The sequence below is a fragment of the Oryctolagus cuniculus genome, unplaced genomic scaffold (assembly GCF_964237555.1).
Source record: "Oryctolagus cuniculus unplaced genomic scaffold, mOryCun1.1 SCAFFOLD_82, whole genome shotgun sequence".
NCBI lineage: Eukaryota > Metazoa > Chordata > Mammalia > Lagomorpha > Leporidae > Oryctolagus > Oryctolagus cuniculus.
Window position 1 is genome coordinate 299024 of NW_027208366.1, and position 24285 is coordinate 323308.

Sequence of the window (24285 nt, forward strand, 5' to 3'; positions counted from 1 at the left end):
GATTGAGATAGCCACAACACACCAGATAGTTTTGTTTTCATCCAGGAGTATCTGGACAAATTGTTGTGGATTTCGGGTGAAATTTAACTAAAAATCACGCTGAAAGTGGTTTTGGAGAAAATCACAATCTTCCTGTTCGGCAAATGCATCCAATGTCATGTTTACAGAAAGAAATATCATGTTTTCTCAGGTTTCTGAAGCTTTCTTCCTAGAAAACTCGAATGTGAGGCGTATTAGACTCCAGGTGGAACCAATTAGCGTTTGCCAGCTGCAAACAAAAACTTACATGCTAAAATGCATTCAAAACCGTAAAGTCCATAGAGAATGTCCAGAAAACACAAACAAACACAGAGGCTGTAGCAAGATCTGGGATTGAGATAGCCACAACACACCAGATAGTTTTGTTTTCATCCAGAGTATCTGGACAAAATGTTGTAGTATCCCGGTGAAATTTAACCAAAAATCACCGTGAAAGTGGTTTTGGAGAAAAGCACAATCTTCCGGTTTGGCAAATGCATCCAATGTCATGTTTACAGAAAGAAATATCATGTTTTCTCAGGTTTCTGAAGCTTTCTTCCTAGAAAACTCGAATGTGTGGATATTAGACTCCAGGTGGAACCAATTAGCGTTTGCCAGCTGCAAACAAAAACTTACATGCTGAAATGCATTCAAAACCGTAAAGTCCATAGAGAATGTCCAGAAAACACAAACAAACACAGAGGCTGTAGCAATATCTGGGATTGAGATAGCCACAACACACCAGATAGTTTTGTTTTCATCCAGGAGTATCTGGACAATTGTTGTGGATTTCGGGTGAAATTTAACCAAAAATCACCGTGAAAGTGGTTTTGGAGAAAAGCACAATCTTCCTGTTCGGCAAATGCATCCAAAGTCATGTTTACAGAAAGAAATATCATGTTTTCTCAGGTTTCTGAAGCTTTCTTCCTAGAAAACTCGAATGTGTGGCTTATTAGACTCCAGGTGGAACCAATTAGCGTTTGCCAGCTACAAACAAAAACGTACAAGCTAAAATGCATTCAAAACCATAAAGTCCATAGAGAATGTCCAGAAAACACAAACAAACACAGAGGCTGTAGCAAGATCTGGGATTGAGATAGCCACAACACACCAGATAGTTTTGTTTTCATCCAGGAGTATCTGGACAATTGTTGTGGATTTCGGGTGAAATTTAACCAAAAATCACGGTGAAAGTGGTTTTGGAGAAAAGCACAATCTTCCTGTTCGGCAAATGCATCCAATATCATGTTTACAGAAAGAAATATCATGTTTTCTCAGGTTTCTGAAGCTTTCTTCCTAGAAAACTCGAATGTGTGGCGTATTAGACTCCAGGTGGAACCAATTAGCGTTTGCCAGCTGAAAACAAAAACTTACATGCTAAAATGCATTCAAAACCGTAAAGTCCATAGAGAATGTCCAGAAAACACAAACAAACACAGAGGCTGTAGCAAGATCTGGGATTGAGATAGCCACAACACACCAGATAGTTTTGTTTTCATCCAGAGTATCTGGACAAATTGTTGTGGATTTCGGGTGAAATTAAACTAAAAATCACGGTGAAAGTGTTTTGGAGAAAAGCACAATCTTCCTGTGCGGCAAATGCATCCAATGTCATGTTTACAGAAAGAAATATCATGTTTTCTCAGGTTTCTGAAGCTTTCTTCCTAGGAAACACGAATGTGTGGCTTATTAGACTCCAGGTGGAACCAATTAGCGTTTGCCAGCTAAAAAAATAAACTTACATGTTAAAATGCATTCAAAACCATAAAGTCCATAGAGAATGTCCAGAAAACACAAACAAACACAGAGGCTGTAGCAAGATCTGGGATTGAGATAGCCACAACACACCAGATAGTTTTGTTTTCATCCAGGAGTATCTGGACAAATTGTTGTGGATTTCGGGTGAAATTTAACTAAAAATCACGGTGAAAGTGGTTTTGGAGAAAAGCACAATCTTCCTGTGCGGCAAATGCATCCAATGTCATGTTTACAGAAAGAAATATCATGTTTTCTCAGGTTTCTGAAGCTTTCTTCCTAGAAAACTCGAATGTGAGGCGTATTAGACTCCAAGTGGAACCAATTAGCGTTTGCCAGCTGAAAACAAAAACTTACATGCTAAAATGCATTCAAAACCGTAAAGTCCATAGAGAATGTCCAGAAAACACAAACACACACAGAGGCTGTAGCAAGATCTGGGATTGAGATAGCCACAACACACCAGATAGTTTTGTTTTCATCCAGAGTATCTGGACAAAATGTTGTAGTATCCCGGTGAAATTTAATGAAAAATCACCGTGAAAGTGGTTTTGGAGAAAAGCACAATCTTCCTGTGCGGCAAATGCATCCAATGTCATGTTTACAGAAAGAAATATCATGTTTTCTCAGGTTTCTGAAGCTTTCTTCCTAGAAAACTCGAATGTGTGGCGTATTAGACTCCAGGTGGAACCAATTAGCGTTTGCCAGCTGCTAACAAAACTTACATGCTAAAATGCATTCAAAACCGTAAAGTCCATAGAGAATGTCCAGAAAACACAAACAAACACAGAGGCTGTAGCAATATCTGGGATTGAGATAGCCACAACACACCAGATAGTTTTGTTTTCATCCAGGAGTATCTGGACAATTGTTGTGGATTTCGGGTGAAATTTAACCAAAAATCACCGTGAAAGTGGTTTTGGAGAAAAGCACAATCTTCCTGTTCGGCAAATGCATCCAAAGTCATGTTTACAGAAAGAAATATCATGTTTTCTCAGGTTTCTGAAGCTTTCTTCCTAGAAAACTCGAATGTGTGGCTTATTAGACTCCAGGTGGAACCAATTAGCGTTTGCCAGCTACAAACAAAAACGTACAAGCTAAAATGCATTCAAAACCATAAAGTCCATAGAGAATGTCCAGAAAACACAAACAAACACAGAGGCTGTAGCAAGATCTGGGATTGAGATAGCCACAACACACCAGATAGTTTTGTTTTCATCCAGGAGTATCTGGACAATTGTTGTGGATTTCGGGTGAAATTTAACCAAAAATCACGGTGAAAGTGGTTTTGGAGAAAAGCACAATCTTCCTGTTCGGCAAATGCATCCAATGTCATGTTTACAGAAAGAAATATCATGTTTTCTCAGGTTTCTGAAGCTTTCTTCCTAGAAAACTCGAATGTGTGGCGTATTAGACTCCAGGTGGAACCAATTAGCGTTTGCCAGCTGAAAACAAAAACTTACATGCTAAAATGCATTCAAAACCGTAAAGTCCATAGAGAATGTCCAGAAAACACAAACAAACACAGAGGCTGTAGCAAGATCTGGGATTGAGATAGCCACAACACACCAGATAGTTTTGTTTTCATCCAGAGTATCTGGACAAATTGTTGTGGATTTCGGGTGAAATTAAACTAAAAATCACGGTGAAAGTGTTTTGGAGAAAAGCACAATCTTCCTGTGCGGCAAATGCATCCAATGTCATGTTTACAGAAAGAAATATCATGTTTTCTCAGGTTTCTGAAGCTTTCTTCCTAGGAAACACGAATGTGTGGCTTATTAGACTCCAGGTGGAACCAATTAGCGTTTGCCAGCTAAAAAAATAAACTTACATGTTAAAATGCATTCAAAACCATAAAGTCCATAGAGAATGTCCAGAAAACACAAACAAACACAGAGGCTGTAGCAAGATCTGGGATTGAGATAGCCACAACACACCAGATAGTTTTGTTTTCATCCAGGAGTATCTGGACAAATTGTTGTGGATTTCGGGTGAAATTTAACTAAAAATCACGGTGAAAGTGGTTTTGGAGAAAAGCACAATCTTCCTGTGCGGCAAATGCATCCAATGTCATGTTTACAGAAAGAAATATCATGTTTTCTCAGGTTTCTGAAGCTTTCTTCCTAGAAAACTCGAATGTGAGGCGTATTAGACTCCAAGTGGAACCAATTAGCGTTTGCCAGCTGAAAACAAAAACTTACATGCTAAAATGCATTCAAAACCGTAAAGTCCATAGAGAATGTCCAGAAAACACAAACACACACAGAGGCTGTAGCAAGATCTGGGATTGAGATAGCCACAACACACCAGATAGTTTTGTTTTCATCCAGAGTATCTGGACAAAATGTTGTAGTATCCCGGTGAAATTTAATGAAAAATCACCGTGAAAGTGGTTTTGGAGAAAAGCACAATCTTCCTGTGCGGCAAATGCATCCAATGTCATGTTTACAGAAAGAAATATCATGTTTTCTCAGGTTTCTGAAGCTTTCTTCCTAGAAAACTCGAATGTGTGGCGTATTAGACTCCAGGTGGAACCAATTAGCGTTTGCCAGCTGCTAACAAAATCTTACATGCTAAAATGCATTCAAAACCTTAAAGTCCATAGAGAATGTCCAGAAAACACAAACAAACACAGAGGCTGTAGCAAGAGCTGGGATTGAGATCGCCACAACACACCAGATAGTTTTGTTTTCATCCAGGAGTATCTGGACAATTGTTGTGGATTTCGGGTGAAATTTAAGCAAAAATCACCGTGAAAGTGGTTTTGGAGAAAAGCACAATCTTCCTGTGCGGCAAATGCATCCAAAGTCATGTTTACAGAAAGAAATATCATGTTTTCTCAGGTTTCTGAATCTTTCTTCCTAGAAAACTCGAATGTGTGGCGTATTAGACTCCAGGTGGAACCAATTAGCGTTTGCCAGCTGCAAACAAAAACTTACATGCTAAAATGCATTCAAAACCGTAAAGTCCATAGAGAATGTCCAGAAAACACAAACAAACACAGAGGCTGTAGCAAGATCTGGGATTGAGATAGCCACAACACACCAGATAGTTTTGTTTTCATCCAAGAGTATCTGGACAAATGTGGATTTCGGGTGAAATTTAACCAAAAATCACCGTGAAAGTGGTTTTGGAGAAAAGCACAATCTTCCTGTTCGGCAAATGCATCCAATGTCATGTTTACAGAAAGAAATATCATGTTTTCTCAGGTTTCTGAAGCTTTCTTCCTAGAAAACTCGAATGTGTGGCGTATTACACTTCAGGTGGAACCAATTAGCGTTTGCCAGCTGACAACAAAAACTTACATGCTAAAATGCATTCAAAACCGTAAAGTCCATAGAGAATGTCCAGAAAACACAAACAAACACAGAGGCTGTAGCAAGAGCTGGGATTGAGATCGCCACAACACACCAGATAGTTTTGTTTTCATCCAGGAGTATCTGGACAATTGTTGTGGATTTCGGGTGAAATTTAACCAAAAATCACCGTGAAAGTGGTTTTGGAGAAAAGCACAATCTTCCTGTGCGGCAAATGCATCCAAAGTCATGTTTACAGAAAGAAATATCATGTTTTCTCAGGTTTCTGAAGCTTTCTTCCTAGAAAACTCGAATGTGTGGCGTATTAGACTCCAGGTGGAACCAATTAGCGTTTGCCAGCTGCAAACAAAAACTTACATGCTAAAATGCATTCAAAACCGTAAAGTCCATAGAGAATGTCTAGAAAACACAAACAAACACAGAGGCTGTAGCAAGATCTGGGATTGAGATAGCCACAACATACCAGATAGTTTTGTTTTCATCCAGGAGTATCTGGACAATTGTTGTGGATTTCGGGTGAAATTTAACCAAAAATCACCGTGAAAGTGGTTTTGGAGAAAAGCACAATCTTCCTGTGCGGCAAATGCATCCAATGTCATGTTTACAGAAAGAAATATCATGTTTTCTCAGGTTTCTGAAGCTTTCTTCCTAGAAAACTCGAATGTGTGGCGTATTAGACTCCAGGTGGAACCAATTAGCGTTTGCCAGCTGCAAACAAAAACTTACATGCTGAAATGCATTCAAAACAGTAAAGTCCATAGAGAATGTCCAGAAAACACAAACAAACACAGAGGCTGTAGCAAGATCTGGGATTGAGATAGCCACAACACACCAGAGAGTTTTGTTTTCATCCAGAGTATCTGGACAAAATGTTGTAGTATCCCAGTGAAATTTAATGAAAAATCACGGTGAAAGTGGTTTTGGAGAAAAGCACAATCTTCCTGTGCGGCAAATGCATCCAATGTCATGTTTACAGAAAGAAATATCATGTTTTCTCAGGTTTCCGAAGCTTTCTTCCTAGAAAACTCGAATGTGTGGCGTATTAGACTCCAGGTGGAACCAATTAGCGTTTGCCAGCTGAAAACAAAAATTTACATGCTAAAATGCATTCAAAACCGTAAAGTCCATAGAGAATGTCCAGAAAACACAAACAAACACAGAGGCTGTAGCAAGATCTGGGATTGAGATAGCCACAACACACCAGATAGTTTTGTTTTCATCCAGGAGTATCTGGACAATTGTTGTGGATTTCGGGTGAAATTTAACCAAAAATCACCGTGAAAGTGGTTTTGGAGAAAAGCACAATCTTCCTGTGCGGCAAATGCATCCAATGTCATGTTTACAGAAAGAAATATCATGTTTTCTCAGGTTTCTGAAGCTTTCTTCCTAGAAAACTCGAATGTGTGGCGTATTAGACTCCAGGTGGAACCAATTAGCGTTTGCCAGCTGCAAACAAAAACTTACATGCTGAAATGCATTCAAAACCGTAAAGTCCATAGAGAATGTCCAGAAAACACAAACAAACACAGAGGCTGTAGCAAGATCTGGGATTGAGATAGCCACAACACACCAGATAGTTTTGTTTTCATCCAGAGTATCTGGACAATTGTTGTGGATTTCGGGTGAAATTTAACGAAAAATCACGGTGAAAGTGGTTTTGGAGAAAAGCACAATCTTCCTGTTCGGCAAATGCATCCAATGTCATGTTTACAGAAAGAAATATCATGTTTTCTCAGGTTTCTGAAGCTTTCTTCCTAGAAAACTCGAATGTGTGGCGTATTAGACTCCAGGTGGAACCAATTAGCGTTTGCCAGCTGCAAACAAAACTTACATGCTGAAATGCATTCAAAACCGTAAAGTCCATAGAGAATGTCCAGAAAACACAAACAAACACAGAGGCTGTAGCAAGATCTGGGATTGAGATAGCCACAACACACCAGATAGTTTTGTTTTCATCCAGAGTATCTGGACAATTGTTGTGGATTTCGGGTGAAATTTAACGAAAAATCACGGTGAAAGTGGTTTTGGAGAAAAGCACAATCTTCCTGTGCGGCAAATGCATCCAATGTCATGTTTACAGAAAGAAATATCATGTTTTCTCAGGTTTCTGAAGCTTCCTTCCTAGAAAACTCGAATGTGTGGCGTATTAGACTCCAGGTGGAACCAATTAGCGTTTGCCAGCTGCAAACAAAAACTTACATGCTGAAATGCATTCAAAACCGTAAAGTGCATAGAGAATGTCCAGAAAACACAAACAAACACAGAGGCTGTAGCAAGATCTGGGATTGAGATAGCCACAACAAACCTGATAGTTTTGTTTTAATCCAGGAGTATCTGGACAATTGTTGTGGATTTCGGGTGAAATTTAACCAAAAATCACCGTGAAAGTGGTTTTGGAGAAAAGCACAATCTTCCCGTTTGGCAAATGCATCCAATGTCATGTTTACAGAAAGAAATATCATGTTTTCTCAGGTTTCTGAAGCTTTCTTCCTAGAAAACTCGAATGTGTGGCGTATTAGACTCCAGGTGGAACCAATTAGCGTTTGCCAGCTGCAAACAAAAACTTACATGCTGAAATGCATTCAAAACCGTAAAGTCCATAGAGAATGTCCAGAAAACACAAACAAACACAGAGGCTGTAGCAAGATCTGGGATTGAGATAGCCACAACACACCAGATAGTTTTGTTTTCATCCAGGAGTATCTGGACTAATTGTTGTGTATTTCGGGTGAAATTTAACCAAAAATCACCATGAAAGTGGTTTTGGAGAAAAGCACAATCTTCCCGTTTGGCAAATGCATCCAATGTCATGTTTACAGAAAGAAATATCATGTTTTCATAGGTTTCTGAAGCTTTCTTCCTAGAAAACTCGAATGTGTGGCGTATTAGACTCCAGGTGGAACCAATTAGCGTTTGCCAGCTGCAAACAAAAACTTACATGCTGAAATGCATTCAAAACCGTAAAGTCCATAGAGAATGTCCAGAAAACACAAACAAACACAGAGGCTGTAGCAAGATCTGGGATTGAGATAGCCACAACACACCAGATAGTTTTGTTTTAATCCAGGAGTATATGGACAATTGTTGTGGATTTCGGGTGAAATTTAACCAAAAATCACCGTGAAAGTGGTTTTGGAGAAAAGCACAATCTTCCGGTTTGGCAAATGCATCCAATGTCATGTTTACAGAAAGAAATATCATGTTTTCTCAGGTTTCTGAAGCTTTCTTCCTAGAAAACTCGAATGTGTGGCGTATTAGACTCCAGGTGGAACCAATTAGCGTTTGCCAGCTGCAAACAAAAACTTACATGCTGAAATGCATTCAAAACCGTAAAGTCCATAGAGAATGTCCAGAAAACACAAACAAACACAGAGGCTGTAGCAAGATCTGGGATTGAGATAGCCACAACACACCAGATAGTTTTGTTTTCATCCAGAGTATCTGGACAAAATGTTGTAGTATCCCAGTGAAATTTAATGAAAAATCACGGTGAAAGTGGTTTTGGAGAAAAGCACAATCTTCCTGTGCGGCAAATGCATCCAATGTCATGTTTACAGAAAGAAATATCATGTTTTCTCAGGTTTCCGAAGCTTTCTTCCTAGAAAACTCGAATGTGTGGCGTATTAGACTCCAGGTGGAACCAATTAGCGTTTGCCAGCTGAAAACAAAAACTTACATGCTAAAATGCATTCAAAACCGTAAAGTCCATAGAGAATGTCCAGAAAACACAAACACACACAGAGGCTGTAGCAAGATCTGGGATTGAGATAGCCACAACACACCAGATAGTTTTGTTTTCATCCAGGAGTATCTGGACAATTGTTGTGGATTTCGGGTGAAATTTAACCAAAAATCACCGTGAAAGTGGTTTTGGAGAAAAGCACAATCTTCCTGTGCGGCAAATGCATCCAATGTCATGTTTACAGAAAGAAATATCATGTTTTCTCAGGTTTCTGAAGCTTTCTTCCTAGAAAACTCGAATGTGTGGCGTATTAGACTCCAGGTGGAACCAATTAGCGTTTGCCAGCTGCAAACAAAAACTTACATGCTGAAATGCATTCAAAACCGTAAAGTCCATAGAGAATGTCCAGAAAACACAAACAAACACAGAGGCTGTAGCAAGATCTGGGATTGAGATAGCCACAACACACCAGATAGTTTTGTTTTCATCCAGAGTATCTGGACAATTGTTGTGGATTTCGGGTGAAATTTAACGAAAAATCACGGTGAAAGTGGTTTTGGAGAAAAGCACAATCTTCCTGTTCGGCAAATGCATCCAATGTCATGTTTACAGAAAGAAATATCATGTTTTCTCAGGTTTCTGAAGCTTTCTTCCTAGAAAACTCGAATGTGTGGCGTATTAGACTCCAGGTGGAACCAATTAGCGTTTGCCAGCTGCAAACAAAACTTACATGCTGAAATGCATTCAAAACCGTAAAGTCCATAGAGAATGTCCAGAAAACACAAACAAACACAGAGGCTGTAGCAAGATCTGGGATTGAGATAGCCACAACACACCAGATAGTTTTGTTTTCATCCAGAGTATCTGGACAATTGTTGTGGATTTCGGGTGAAATTTAACGAAAAATCACGGTGAAAGTGGTTTTGGAGAAAAGCACAATCTTCCTGTTCGGCAAATGCATCCAATGTCATGTTTACAGAAAGAAATATCATGTTTTCTCAGGTTTCTGAAGCTTTCTTCCTAGAAAACTTGAATGTGTGGCGTATTAGACTCCAGGTGGAACCAATTAGCGTTTGCCAGCTGCAAACAAAACTTACATGCTGAAATGCATTCAAAACCGTAAAGTCCATAGAGAATGTCCAGAAAACACAAACAAACACAGAGGCTGTAGCAAGATCTGGGATTGAGATAGCCACAACACACCAGATAGTTTTGTTTTCATCCAGGAGTATCTGGACAATTGTTGTGGATTTCGGGTGAAATTTAACGAAAAATCACGGTGAAAGTGGTTTTGGAGAAAAGCACAATCTTCCTGTTCGGCAAATGCATCCAATGTCATGTTTACAGAAAGAAATATCATGTTTTCTCAGGTTTCTGAAGCTTTCTTCCTAGAAAACTCGAATGTGTGGCGTATTAGACTCCAGGTGGAACCAATTAGCGTTTGCCAGCTGCAAACAAAAACTTACATGCTAAAATGCATTCAAAACCGTAAAGTCCATAGAGAATGTCCAGAAAACACAAACAAACACAGAGGCTGTAGCAAGATCTGGGATTGAGATAGCCACAACACACCAGATAGTTTTGTTTTAATCCAGGAGTATCTGGACAATTGTTGTGGATTTCGGGTGAAATTTAACCAAAATCACCGTGAAAGTGGTTTTGGAGAAAAGCACAATCTTCCTGTGCGGCAAATGCATCCAAAGTCATGTTTACAGAAAGAAATATCATGTTTTCTCAGGTTTCTGAAGCTTTCTTCCTAGAAAACTCGAATGTGTGGCGTATTAGACTCCAGGTGGAACCAATTAGCGTTTGCCAGCTGCAAACAAAAACTTACATGCTGAAATGCATTCAAAACCGTAAAGTCCATAGAGAATGTCCAGAAAACACAAACAAACACAGAGGCTGTAGCAAGATCTGGGATTGAGATAGCCACAACACACCAGATAGTTTTGTTTTCATCCAGGAGTATCTGGACAAATTGTTGTGTATTTCGGGTGAAATTTAACCAAAAATCACCGTGAAAGTGGTTTTGGAGAAAAGCACAATCTTCCCGTTTGGCAAATGCATCCAATGTCATGTTTACAGAAAGAAATATCATGTTTTCTCAGGTTTCTGAAGCTTTCTTCCTAGAAAACTCGAATGTGTGGCGTATTAGACTCCAGGTGGAACCAATTAGCGTTTGCCAGCTGCAAACAAAAACTTACATGCTGAAATGCATTCAAAACCGTAAAGTCCATAGAGAATGTCCAGAAAACACAAACAAACACAGAGGCTGTAGCAAGATCTGGGATTGAGATAGCCACAACACACCAGATAGTTTTGTTTTAATCCAGGAATATATGGAAAATTGTTGTGGATTTCGGGTGAAATTTAACCAAAAATCACCGTGAAAGTGGTTTTGGAGAAAAGCACAATCTTCCCGTTTGGCAAATGCATCCAATGTCATGTTTACAGAAAGAAATATCATGTTTTCTCAGGTTTCTGAAGCTTTCTTCCTAGAAAACTCGAATGTGTGGCGTATTAGACTCCAGGTGGAACCAATTAGCGTTTGCCAGCTGCAAACAAAAACTTACATGCTGAAATGCATTCAAAACCGTAAAGTCCATAGAGAATGTCCAGAAAACACAAACAAACACAGAGGCTGTAGCAAGATCTGGGATTGAGATAGCCACAACACACCAGATAGTTTTGTTTTCATCCAGAGTATCTGGACAAAATGTTGTAGTATCCCAGTGAAATTTAATGAAAAATCACGGTGAAAGTGGTTTTGGAGAAAAGCACAATCTTCCTGTGCGGCAAATGCATCCAATGTCATGTTTACAGAAAGAAATATCATGTTTTCTCAGGTTTCCGAAGCTTTCTTCCTAGAAAACTCGAATGTGTGGCGTATTAGACTCCAGGTGGAACCAATTAGCGTTTGCCAGCTGAAAACAAAAACTTACATGCTAAAATGCATTCAAAACCGTAAAGTCCATAGAGAATGTCCAGAAAACACAAACAAACACAGAGGCTGTAGCAAGATCTGGGATTGAGATAGCCACAACACACCAGATAGTTTTGTTTTCATCCAGGAGTATCTGGACAATTGTTGTGGATTTCGGGTGAAATTTAACCAAAAATCACCGTGAAAGTGGTTTTGGAGAAAAGCACAATCTTCCTGTGCGGCAAATGCATCCAATGTCATGTTTACAGAAAGAAATATCATGTTTTCTCAGGTTTCTGAAGCTTTCTTCCTAGAAAACTCGAATGTGTGGCGTATTAGACTCCAGGTGGAACCAATTAGCGTTTGCCAGCTGAAAACAAAAACTTACATGCTAAAATGCATTCAAAACCGTAAAGTCCATAGAGAATGTCCAGAAAACACAAACAAACACAGAGGCTGTAGCAAGATCTGGGATTGAGATAGCCACAACACACCAGATAGTTTTGTTTTCATCCAGGAGTATCTGGACAATTGTTGTGGATTTCGGGTGAAATTTAACCAAAAATCACCGTGAAAGTGGTTTTGGAGAAAAGCACAATCTTCCTGTGCGGCAAATGCATCCAATGTCATGTTTACAGAAAGAAATATCATGTTTTCTCAGGTTTCTGAAGCTTTCTTCCTAGAAAACTCGAATGTGTGGCGTATTAGACTCCAGGTGGAACCAATTAGCGTTTGCCAGCTGCAAACAAAAACTTACATGCTGAAATGCATTCAAAACCGTAAAGTCCATAGAGAATGTCCAGAAAACACAAACAAACACAGAGGCTGTAGCAAGATCTGGGATTGAGATAGCCACAACACACCAGATAGTTTTGTTTTCATCCAGGAGTACCTGGACAATTGTTGTGGATTTCGGGTGAAATTTAACCAAAAATTACCGTGAAAGTGGTTTTGGAGAAAAGCACAATCTTCCTGTGCGGCAAATGCATCCAATGTCATGTTTACAGAAAGAAATATCATGTTTTCTCAGGTTTCTGAAGCTTTCTTCCTAGAAAACTCGAATGTGTGGCGTATTAGACTCCAGGTGGAACCAATTAGCGTTTGCCAGCTGAAAACAAAAACTTACATGCTAAAATGCATTCAAAACCGTAAAGTCCATAGAGAATGTCCAGAAAACACAAACAAACACAGAGGCTGTAGCAAGATCTGGGATTGAGATAGCCACAACACACCAGATAGTTTTGTTTTAATCCAGGAGTATCTGGACAATTGTTGTGGATTTCGGGTGAAATTTAACCAAAATCACCGTGAAAGTGGTTTTGGAGAAAAGCACAATCTTCCTGTGCGGCAAATGCATCCAAAGTCATGTTTACAGAAAGAAATATCATGTTTTCTCAGGTTTCTGAAGCTTTCTTCCTAGAAAACTCGAATGTGTGGCGTATTAGACTCCAGGTGGAACCAATTAGCGTTTGCCAGCTGCAAACAAAAACTTACATGCTGAAATGCATTCAAAACCGTAAAGTCCATAGAGAATGTCCAGAAAACACAAACAAACACAGAGGCTGTAGCAAGATCTGGGATTGAGATAGCCACAACACACCAGATAGTTTTGTTTTCATCCAGGAGTATCTGGACAAATTGTTGTGTATTTCGGGTGAAATTTAACCAAAAATCACCGTGAAAGTGGTTTTGGAGAAAAGCACAATCTTCCCGTTTGGCAAATGCATCCAATGTCATGTTTACAGAAAGAAATATCATGTTTTCTCAGGTTTCTGAAGCTTTCTTCCTAGAAAACTCGAATGTGTGGCGTATTAGACTCCAGGTGGAACCAATTAGCGTTTGCCAGCTGCAAACAAAAACTTACATGCTGAAATGCATTCAAAACCGTAAAGTCCATAGAGAATGTCCAGAAAACACAAACAAACACAGAGGCTGTAGCAAGATCTGGGATTGAGATAGCCACAACACACCAGATAGTTTTGTTTTCATCCAGAGTATCTGGACAAAATGTTGTAGTATCCCAGTGAAATTTAATGAAAAATCACGGTGAAAGTGGTTTTGGAGAAAAGCACAATCTTCCTGTGCGGCAAATGCATCCAATGTCATGTTTACAGAAAGAAATATCATGTTTTCTCAGGTTTCCGAAGCTTTCTTCCTAGAAAACTCGAATGTGTGGCGTATTAGACTCCAGGTGGAACCAATTAGCGTTTGCCAGCTGAAAACAAAAACTTACATGCTAAAATGCATTCAAAACCGTAAAGTCCATAGAGAATGTCCAGAAAACACAAACAAACACAGAGGCTGTAGCAAGATCTGGGATTGAGATAGCCACAACACACCAGATAGTTTTGTTTTCATCCAGGAGTATCTGGACAATTGTTGTGGATTTCGGGTGAAATTTAACCAAAAATCACCGTGAAAGTGGTTTTGGAGAAAAGCACAATCTTCCTGTGCGGCAAATGCATCCAATGTCATGTTTACAGAAAGAAATATCATGTTTTCTCAGGTTTCTGAAGCTTTCTTCCTAGAAAACTCGAATGTGTGGCGTATTAGACTCCAGGTGGAACCAATTAGCGTTTGCCAGCTGAAAACAAAAACTTACATGCTAAAATGCATTCAAAACCGTAAAGTCCATAGAGAATGTCCAGAAAACACAAACAAACACAGAGGCTGTAGCAAGATCTGGGATTGAGATAGCCACAACACACCAGATAGTTTTGTTTTCATCCAGGAGTATCTGGACAATTGTTGTGGATTTCGGGTGAAATTTAACCAAAAATCACCGTGAAAGTGGTTTTGGAGAAAAGCACAATCTTCCTGTGCGGCAAATGCATCCAATGTCATGTTTACAGAAAGAAATATCATGTTTTCTCAGGTTTCTGAAGCTTTCTTCCTAGAAAACTCGAATGTGTGGCGTATTAGACTCCAGGTGGAACCAATTAGCGTTTGCCAGCTGCAAACAAAAACTTACATGCTGAAATGCATTCAAAACCGTAAAGTCCATAGAGAATGTCCAGAAAACACAAACAAACACAGAGGCTGTAGCAAGATCTGGGATTGAGATAGCCACAACACACCAGATAGTTTTGTTTTCATCCAGGAGTACCTGGACAATTGTTGTGGATTTCGGGTGAAATTTAACCAAAAATTACCGTGAAAGTGGTTTTGGAGAAAAGCACAATCTTCCTGTGCGGCAAATGCATCCAATGTCATGTTTACAGAAAGAAATATCATGTTTTCTCAGGTTTCTGAAGCTTTCTTCCTAGAAAACTCGAATGTGTGGCGTATTAGACTCCAGGTGGAACCAATTAGCGTTTGCCAGCTGCAAACAAAAACTTACATGCTGAAATGCATTCAAAACCGTAAAGTCCATAGAGAATGTCCAGAAAACACAAACAAACACAGAGGCTGTAGCAAGATCTGGGATTGAGATAGCCACAACACACCAGATAGTTTTGTTTTCATCCAGGAGTATCTGGACAATTGTTGTGGATTTCGGGTGAAATTTAACCAAAAATCACCGTGAAAGTGGTTTTGGAGAAAAGCACAATCTTCCTGTGCGGCAAATGCATCCAATGTCATGTTTACAGAAAGAAATATCATGTTTTCTCAGGTTTCTGAAGCTTTCTTCCTAGAAAACTCGAATGTGTGGCGTATTAGACTCCAGGTGGAACCAATTAGCGTTTGCCAGCTGAAAACAAAAACTTACATGCTGAAATGCATTCAAAACCGTAAAGTACATAGAGAATGTCCAGAAAAGACAAACAAACACAGAGGCTGTAGCAAGATCTGGGATTGAGATAGCCACAACACACCAGATAGTTTTGTTTTCATCCAGGAGTATCTGGACAAATTGTTGTAGTATCCCGCTGAAATTTAACAAAAAATCACCGTGAAAGTGGTTTTGGAGAAAAGCACAATCTTCCTGTGTGGCAAATGCATCCAATGTCATGTTTACAGAAAGAAATATCATGTTTTCTCAGGTTTCTGAAGCTTTCTTCCTAGAAAACTCGAATGTGTGGCGTATTAGACTCCAGGTGGAACCAATTAGCGTTTGCCAGCTGCAAACAAAACTTACATGCTAAAATGCATTCAAAACCGTAAAGTCCATAGAGAATGTCCAGAAAACACAAACAAACACAGAGGCTGTAGCAAGATCTGGGATTGAGATAGCCACAACACACCAGATAGTTTTGTTTTCATCCAGGAGTATCTGGACAATTGTTGTGGATTTCGGGTGAAATTTAACCAAAAATCACCGTGAAAGTGGTTTTGGAGAAAAGCACAATCTTCCTGTTCGGCAAATGCATCCAATGTCATGTTTACAGAAAGAAATATCATGTTTTCTCAGGTTTCTGAAGCTTTCTTCCTAGAAAACTCGAATGTGTGGCGTATTAGACTCCAGGTGGAACCAATTAGCGTTTGCCAGCTGCAAACAAAAACTTACATGCTGAAATGCATTCAAAACCGTAAAGTGCATAGAGAATGTCCAGAAAACACAAACAAACACAGAGGCTGTAGCAAGATCTGGGATTGAGATAGCCACAACACACCAGATAGTTTTGTTTTCATCCAGAGTATCTGGACAATTGTTGTGGATTTCGGGTGAAATTTAACGAAAAATCACGGTGAAAGTGGTTTTGGAGAAAAGCACAATCTTCCTGTTCGGCAAATGCATCCAATGTCATGTTTACAGAAAGAAATATCATGTTTTCTCAGGTTTCTGAAGCTTTCTTCCTAGAAAACTCGAATGTGTGGCGTATTAGACTCCAGGTGGAACCAATTAGCGTTTGCCAGCTGCAAACAAAAACTTACATGCTAAAATGCATTCAAAACCGTAAAGTCCATAGAGAATGTCCAGAAAACACAAACAAACACAGAGGCTGTAGCAAGATCTGGGATTGAGATAGCCACAACACACCAGATAGTTTTGTTTTCATCCAGGAGTATCTGGACAAATTGTTGTAGTATCCCGGTGAAATTTAACGAAAAATCACCGTGAAAGTGGTTTTGGAGAAAAGCACAATCTTCCTGTGCGGCAAATGCATCCAATGTCATGTTTACAGAAAGAAATATCATGTTTTCTCAGGTTTCTGAAGCTTTCTTCCTAGAAAACTCGAATGTGTGGCGTATTAGACTCCAGGTGGAACCAATTAGCGTTTGCCAGCTGCAAACAAAAACTTACATGCTGAAATGCATTCAAAACCGTAAAGTCCATAGAGAATGTCCAGAAAACACAAACAAACACAGAGGCTGTAGCAAGATCTGGGATTGAGATAGCCACAACACACCAGATAGTTTTGTTTTCATCCAGAGAATCTGGACAAATTGTTGTAGTATCCCGGTGAAATTTAACGAAAAATAACCGTGAAGTGGTTTTGGAGAAAAGCACAATCTTCCTGTGTGGCAAATGCATCCAATGTCATGTTTACAGAAAGAAATATCATGTTTTCTCAGGTTTCTGAAGCTTTCTTCCTAGAAAACTCGAATGTGTGGCGTATTAGACTCCAGGTGGAACCAATTAGCGTTTGCCAGCTGAAAACAAAAACTTACATGCTAAAATGCATTCAAAACCGTAAAGTCCATAGAGAATGTCCAGAAAACACAAACAAACACAGAGGCTGTAGCAAGATCTGGGATTGAGATAGCCACAACACACCAGATAGTTTTGTTTTCATCCAGGAGTATCTGGAAAATTGTTGTGGATTTCGGGTGAAATTTAACCAAAAATCACCGTGAAAGTGGTTTTGGAGAAAAGCACAATCTTCCTGTTCGGCAAATGCATCCAATGTCATGTTTACAGAAAGAAATATCATGTTTTCTCAGGTTTCTGAAGCTTTCTTCCTAGAAAACTCGAATGTGTGGCGTATTAGACTCCAGGTGGAACCAATTAGCGTTTGCCAGCTGAAAACAAAAACTTACATGCTGAAATGCATTCAAGACCGTAAAGTCCATAGAGAATGTCCAGAAAACACAAACAAACACAGAGGCTGTAGCAAGATCTGGGATTGAGATAGCCACAACACACCAGATAGTTTTGTTTTCATCCAGAGTATCTGGACAATTGTTGTGGATTTCGGGAGAAATTTAACGAAAAATCACGGTGAAAGTGGTTTTGGAGAAAAGCACAATCTTCCCGTTTGGCAAATGCATCCAATGTCATGTTTACAGAAAGAAATATCATGTTTTCTCAGGTTTCTGAAGCTTTCTTCCTAGAAAACTCGAATGTGTGGCGTATTAGACTCCAGGTGGAACCAATTAGCGTTTGCCAGCTGAAAACAAAAACTTACATGCTAAAATGCATTCAAAACCGTAAAGTCCATAGAGAATGTCCAGAAAACACAAACAAACACAGAGGCTGTAGCAAGATCTGGGATTGAGATAGCCACAACACACAAGATAGTTTTGTTTTCATCCAGAGTATCTGGACAAATTGTTGTAGTATTCCGGTGAAATTTAACGAAAAATCACCGTGAAAGTGGTTTTTGAGAAAAGCACAATCTTCCTGTGCGGCAAATGCATCCAATGTCATGTTTACAGAAAGAAATATCATGTTTTCTCAGGTTTCTGAAGCTTTCTTCCTAGAAAACCTGAATGTGTGGCATATTAGACTCCAGGTGGAACCAATTAGCGTTTGCCAGCTGCAAACAAAAACTTACATGCTGAAATGCATTCAAAACCGTAAAGTCCATAGAGAATGTCCAGAAAACACAAACAAACACAGAGGCTGTAGCAAGATCTGGGATTGAGATAGCCACAACACACCAGATAGTTTTGTTTTCATCCAGAGTATCTGGACAAAATGTTGTAGTATCCCGGTGAAATTTAACGAAAAATCACCGTGAAAGTGGTTTTGGAGAAAAGCACAATCTTCCTGTTTGGCAAATGCATCCAATGTCATGTTTACAGAAAGAAATATCATGTTTTCTCAGGTTTCTGAAGCTTTCTTCCTAGAAAACTCGAATGTGTGGCGTATTAGACTCCAGGTGGAACCAATTAGCGTTTGCCAGCTGAAAACAAAAACTTACATGCTAAAATGCATTCAAAACCGTAAAGTCCATAGAGAATGTCCAGAAAACACAAACAAACACAGAGGCTGTAGCAAGATCTGGGATTGAGATAGCCACAACACACCAGATAGTTTTGTTTTCATCCAGGAGTATCTGGAAAATTGTTGTGGATTTCGGGTGAAATTTAACCAAAAATCACCGTGAAAGTGGTTTTGGAGAAAAGCACAATCTTCCTGTTCGGCAAATGCATCCAATGTCATGTTTACAGAAAGAAATATCATGTTTTCTCAGGTTTCTGAAGCTTTCTTCCTAGAAAACTCGAATGTGTGGCGTATTAGACTCCAGGTGGAACCAATTAGCGTTTGCCAGCTGCAAACAAAAACTTACATGCTGAAATGCATTCAAAACCGTAAAGTCCATAGAGAATGTCCAGAAAACACAAACAAACACAGAGGCTGTAGCAAGATCTGGGATTGAGATAGCCACAACACACCAGATAGTTTTGTTTTCATCCAGAGTATCTGGACAATTGTTGTGGATTTCGGGAGAAATTTAACGAAAAATCACGGTGAAAGTGGTTTTGGAGAAAAGCACAATCTTCCCGTTTGGCAAATGCATCCAATGTCATGTTTACAGAAAGAAATATCATGTTTTCTCAGGTTTCTGAAGCTTTCTTCCTAGAAAACTCGAATGTGTGGCGTATTAGACTCCAGGTGGAACCAATTAGCGTTTGCCAGCTGCAAACAAAAACTTACATGCTAAAATGCATTCAAAACTGTAAAGTCCATAGAGAATGTCCAGAAAACACAAACAAACACAGAGGCTGTAGCAAGATCTGGGATTGAGATAGCCACAACACACAAGATAGTTTTGTTTTCATCCAGAGTATCTGGACAAATTGTTGTAGTATTCCGGTGAAATTTAACGAAAAATCACCGTGAAAGTGGTTTTGGAGAAAAGCACAATCTTCCTGTGCGGCAAATGCATCCAATGTCATGTTTACAGAAAGAAATATCATGTTTTCTCAGGTTTCTGAAGCTTTCTTCCTAGAAAACCTGAATGTGTGGCATATTAGACTCCAGGTGGAACCAATTAGCGTTTGCCAGCTGAAAACAAAAACTTACATGCTAAAATGCATTCAAAACCGTAAAGTCCATAGAGAATGTCCAGAAAACACAAACAAACACAGAGGCTGTAGCAAGATCTGGGATTGAGATAGCCACAACACACAAGATAGTTTTGTTTTCATCCAGAGTATCTGGACAAATTGTTGTAGTATTCCGGTGAAATTTAACGAAAAATCACCGTGAAAGTGGTTTTTGAGAAAAGCACAATCTTCCTGTGCGGCAAATGCATCCAATGTCATGTTTACAGAAAGAAATATCATGTTTTCTCAGGTTTCTGAAGCTTTCTTCCTAGAAAACCTGAATGTGTGGCATATTAGACTCCAGGTGGAACCAATTAGCGTTTGCCAGCTGCAAACAAAAACTTACATGCTGAAATGCATTCAAAACCGTAAAGTCCATAGAGAATGTCCAGAAAACACAAACAAACACAGAGGCTGTAGCAAGATCTGGGATTGAGATAGCCACAACACACCAGATAGTTTTGTTTTCATCCAGAGTATCTGGACAAAATGTTGTAGTATCCCGGTGAAATTTAACGAAAAATCACCGTGAAAGTGGTTTTGGAGAAAAGCACAATCTTCCTGTTTGGCAAATGCATCCAATGTCATGTTTACAGAAAGAAATATCATGTTTTCTCAGGTTTCTGAAGCTTTCTTCCTAGAAAACCTGAATGTGTGGCGTATTAGGCTCCAGGTGGAACCAATTAGCGTTTGCCAGCTGCAAACAAAAACTTACATGCTAAAATGCATTCAAAACCGTAAAGTCCATAGAGAATGTCCAGAAAACACAAACAAACACAGAGGCTGTAGCAAGATCTGGGATTGAGATAGCCACAACACACCAGATAGTTTTGTTTTCATCCAGGAGTATCTGGACAATTGTTGTGGATTTCGGGTGAAATTTAACCAAAAATCACCGTGAAAGTGGTTTTGGAGAAAAGCACAATCTTCCTGTGCGGCAAATGCATCCAATGTCATGTTTACAGAAAGAAATATCATGTTTTCTCAGGTTTCTGAAGCTTTCTTCCTAGAAAACTCGAATGTGTGGCGTATTAGACTCCAGGTGGAACCAATTAGCGTTTGCCAGCTGCAAACAAAAACTTACATGCTAAAATGCATTCAAAACCGTAAGTCCATAGAGAATGTCCAGAAAATACAAACAAACACAGAGGCTGTAGCAAGATCTGGGATTGAGATCGCCACAACACACCAGATAGTTTTGTTTTCATCCAGGAGTATCTGGACAATTGTTGTGGATTTCGGGTGAAATTTAACCAAAAATCACCGTGAAAGTGGTTTTGGAGAAAAGCACAATCTTCCTGTGCGGCAAATGCATCCAATGTCATGTTTACAGAAAGAAATATCATGTTTTCTCAGGTTTCTGAAGCTTTCTTCCTAGAAAACTCGAATGTGTGGCGTATTAGACTCCAGGTGGAACCAATTAGCGTTTGCCAGCTGAAAACAAAAACTTACATGCTAAAATGCATTCAAAACCGTAAAGTCCATAGAGAATGTCCAGAAAACACAAACAAACACAGAGGCTGTAGCAAGATCTTGGATTGAGATAGCTACAAATCACCAGATAGTTTTGTTTTCATCCAGGAGTATCTGGACAATTGTTGTGGATTTCGGGTGAAATTTAACCAAAAATCACCGTGAAAGTGGTTTTGGAGAAAAGCACAATCTTCCTGTGCGGCAAATGCATCCAATGTCATGTTTACAGAAAGAAATATCATGTTTTCTCAGGTTTCTGAAGCTTTCTTCCTAGAAAACTCGAATGTGTGGCGTATTAGACTCCAGGTGGAACCAATTAGCGTTTGCCAGCTGAAAACAAAAACTTACATGCTGAAATGCATTCAAAACCGTAAAGTCCATAGAGAATGTCCAGAAAACACAAACAAACACAGAGGCTGTAGCAAGATCTGGGATTGAGATAGCCACAACACACCAGATAGTTTTCTTTTCATCCAGAGTATCTGGACAAATTGTTGTAGTATTCCGGTGAAATTTAACGAAAAATCACTGTGAAAGTGGTTTTGGAGAAAAGCACAATCTTCCTGTGCGGCAAATGCATCCAATGTCATGTTTACAGAAAGAAATATCATGTTTTCTCAGGTTTCTGAAGCTTTCTTCCTAGAAAACTCGAATGTGTGGCGTATTAGACTCCAGGTGGAACCAATTAGCGTTTGCCAGCTGCAAACAAAAACTTACATGCTAAAATGCATTCAAAACCGTAAAGTCCATAGAGAATGTCCAGAAAACACAAACAAACACAGAGGCTGTAGCAAGATCTGGGATTGAGATAGCCACAACACACCAGATAGTTTTGTTTTCATCCAGGAGTATCTGGACAATTGTTGTGGATTTCGGGTGAAATTTAACCAACAATCACCGTGAAAGTGGTTTTGGAGAAAAGCACAATCTTCCTGTGCGGCAAATGCATCCAATGTCATGTTTACAAATACAAATATCATGTTTTCTGAGGTTTCTGAAGCTTTCTTCCTAGAAAACTCGAATGTGTGGCGTATTAGACTCCAGGTGGAACCAATTAGCGTTTGCCAGCTGCAAACAAAAACTTACATGCTGAAATGCATTCAAAACCGTAAAGTCCATAGAGAATGTCCAGAAAACACAAACAAACACAGAGGCTGTAGCAAGATCTGGGATTGAGATAGCCACAACACACCAGATAGTTTTGTTTTCATCCAGAGTATCTGGACAAATTGTTGTAGTATTCCGGTGAAATTTAACGAAAAATCACCGTGAAAGTGGTTTTGGAGAAAAGCACAATCTTCCTGTTCGGCAAATGCATCCAATGTCATGTTTACAGAAAGAAATATCATGTTTTCTCAGGTTTCTGAAGCTTTCTTCCTAGAAAACTCGAATGTGTGGAGTGTTTGACTCCAGGTGGAACTAATTAGCGTTTGCCAGCTGAAAACAAAAACTTACATGCTGAAATGCATTCAAAACCGTAAAGTCCATAGAGAATGTCCAGAAAACACAAACAAACACAGAGGCTGTAGCAAGATCTGGGATTGAGATAGCCACAACACACCAGATAGTTTTGTTTTCATCCAGGAGTATCTGGACAATTGTTGTGGATTTCGGGTGAAATTTAACCAAAAATCACCGTGAAAGTGGTTTTGGGGAAAAGCACAATCTTCCTGTTCGGCAAATGCATCCAATGTCATGTTTACAGAAAGAAATATCATGTTTTCTCAGGTTTCTGAAGCTTTCTTCCTAGAAAACTCGAATGTGTGGCGTATTAGACTCCAGGTGGAACCAATTAGCGTTTGCCAGCTGCAAACAAAATCTTACATGCTAAAATGCATTCAAAACCGTAAAGTCCATAGAGAATGTCCAGAAAACACAAACAAACACAGAGGCTGTAGCAAGATCTGGGATTGAGATAGCCACAACACACCAGAGAGTTTTGTTTTCATCCAGAGTATCTGGACAAAATGTTGTAGTATCCCGGTGAAATTTAACCAAAAATCACGGTGAAAGTGGTTTTGGAGAAAAGCACAATCTTACTGTTCGGCAAATGCATCCAATGTCATGTTTACAGAAAGAAATATCATGTTTTCTCAGGTTTCTGAAGCTTTCTTCCTAGAAAACTCGAATGTGTGGCGTATTAGACTCCAGGTGGAACCAATTAGCGTTTGCCAGCTGCAAACAAAAACTAACATGCTAAAATGCATTCAAAACCGTAAAGTCCATAGAGAATGTCCAGAAAACACAAACAAACACAGAGGCTGTAGCAAGATCTGGGATTGAGATAGCCACAACACACCAGATAGTTTTGTTTTCATCCAGAGTATCTGGACAATTGTTGTGGATTTCGGGTGAAATTTAACCAAAAATCACCGTGAAAGTGGTTTTGGAGAAAAGCACAATCTTCCTGTTCGGCAAATGCATCCAATGTCATGTTTACAGAAAGAAATATCATGTTTTCTCAGGTTTCTGAAGCTTTCTTCCTAGAAAACTCGAATGTGTGGCGTATTAGACTCCAGCTGGAACCAATTAGCGTTTGCTAGCTGAAAACAAAAACTTACATGCTAAAATGCATTCAAAACCGTAAAGTCCATAGAGAATGTCCAGAAAACACAAACAAACACAGAGGCTGTAGCAAGATCTGGGATTGAGATAGCCACAACACACCAGATAGTTTTGTTTTCATCCAGGAGTATCTGGACAATTGTTGTGGATTTCGGGTGAAATTTAACCAAAAATCACCGTGAAAGTGGTTTTGGAGAAAAGCACAATCTTCCTGTGCGGCAAATGCATCCAATGTCATGTTTACAGAAAGAAATATCATGTTTTCTCAGGTTTCTGAAGCTTTCTTCCTAGAAAACTCGAATGTGTGGCGTATTAGACTCCAGGTGGAACCAATTAGCGTTTGCCAGCTGCAAACAAAAACTTACATGCTGAAATGCATTCAAAACCGTAAAGTC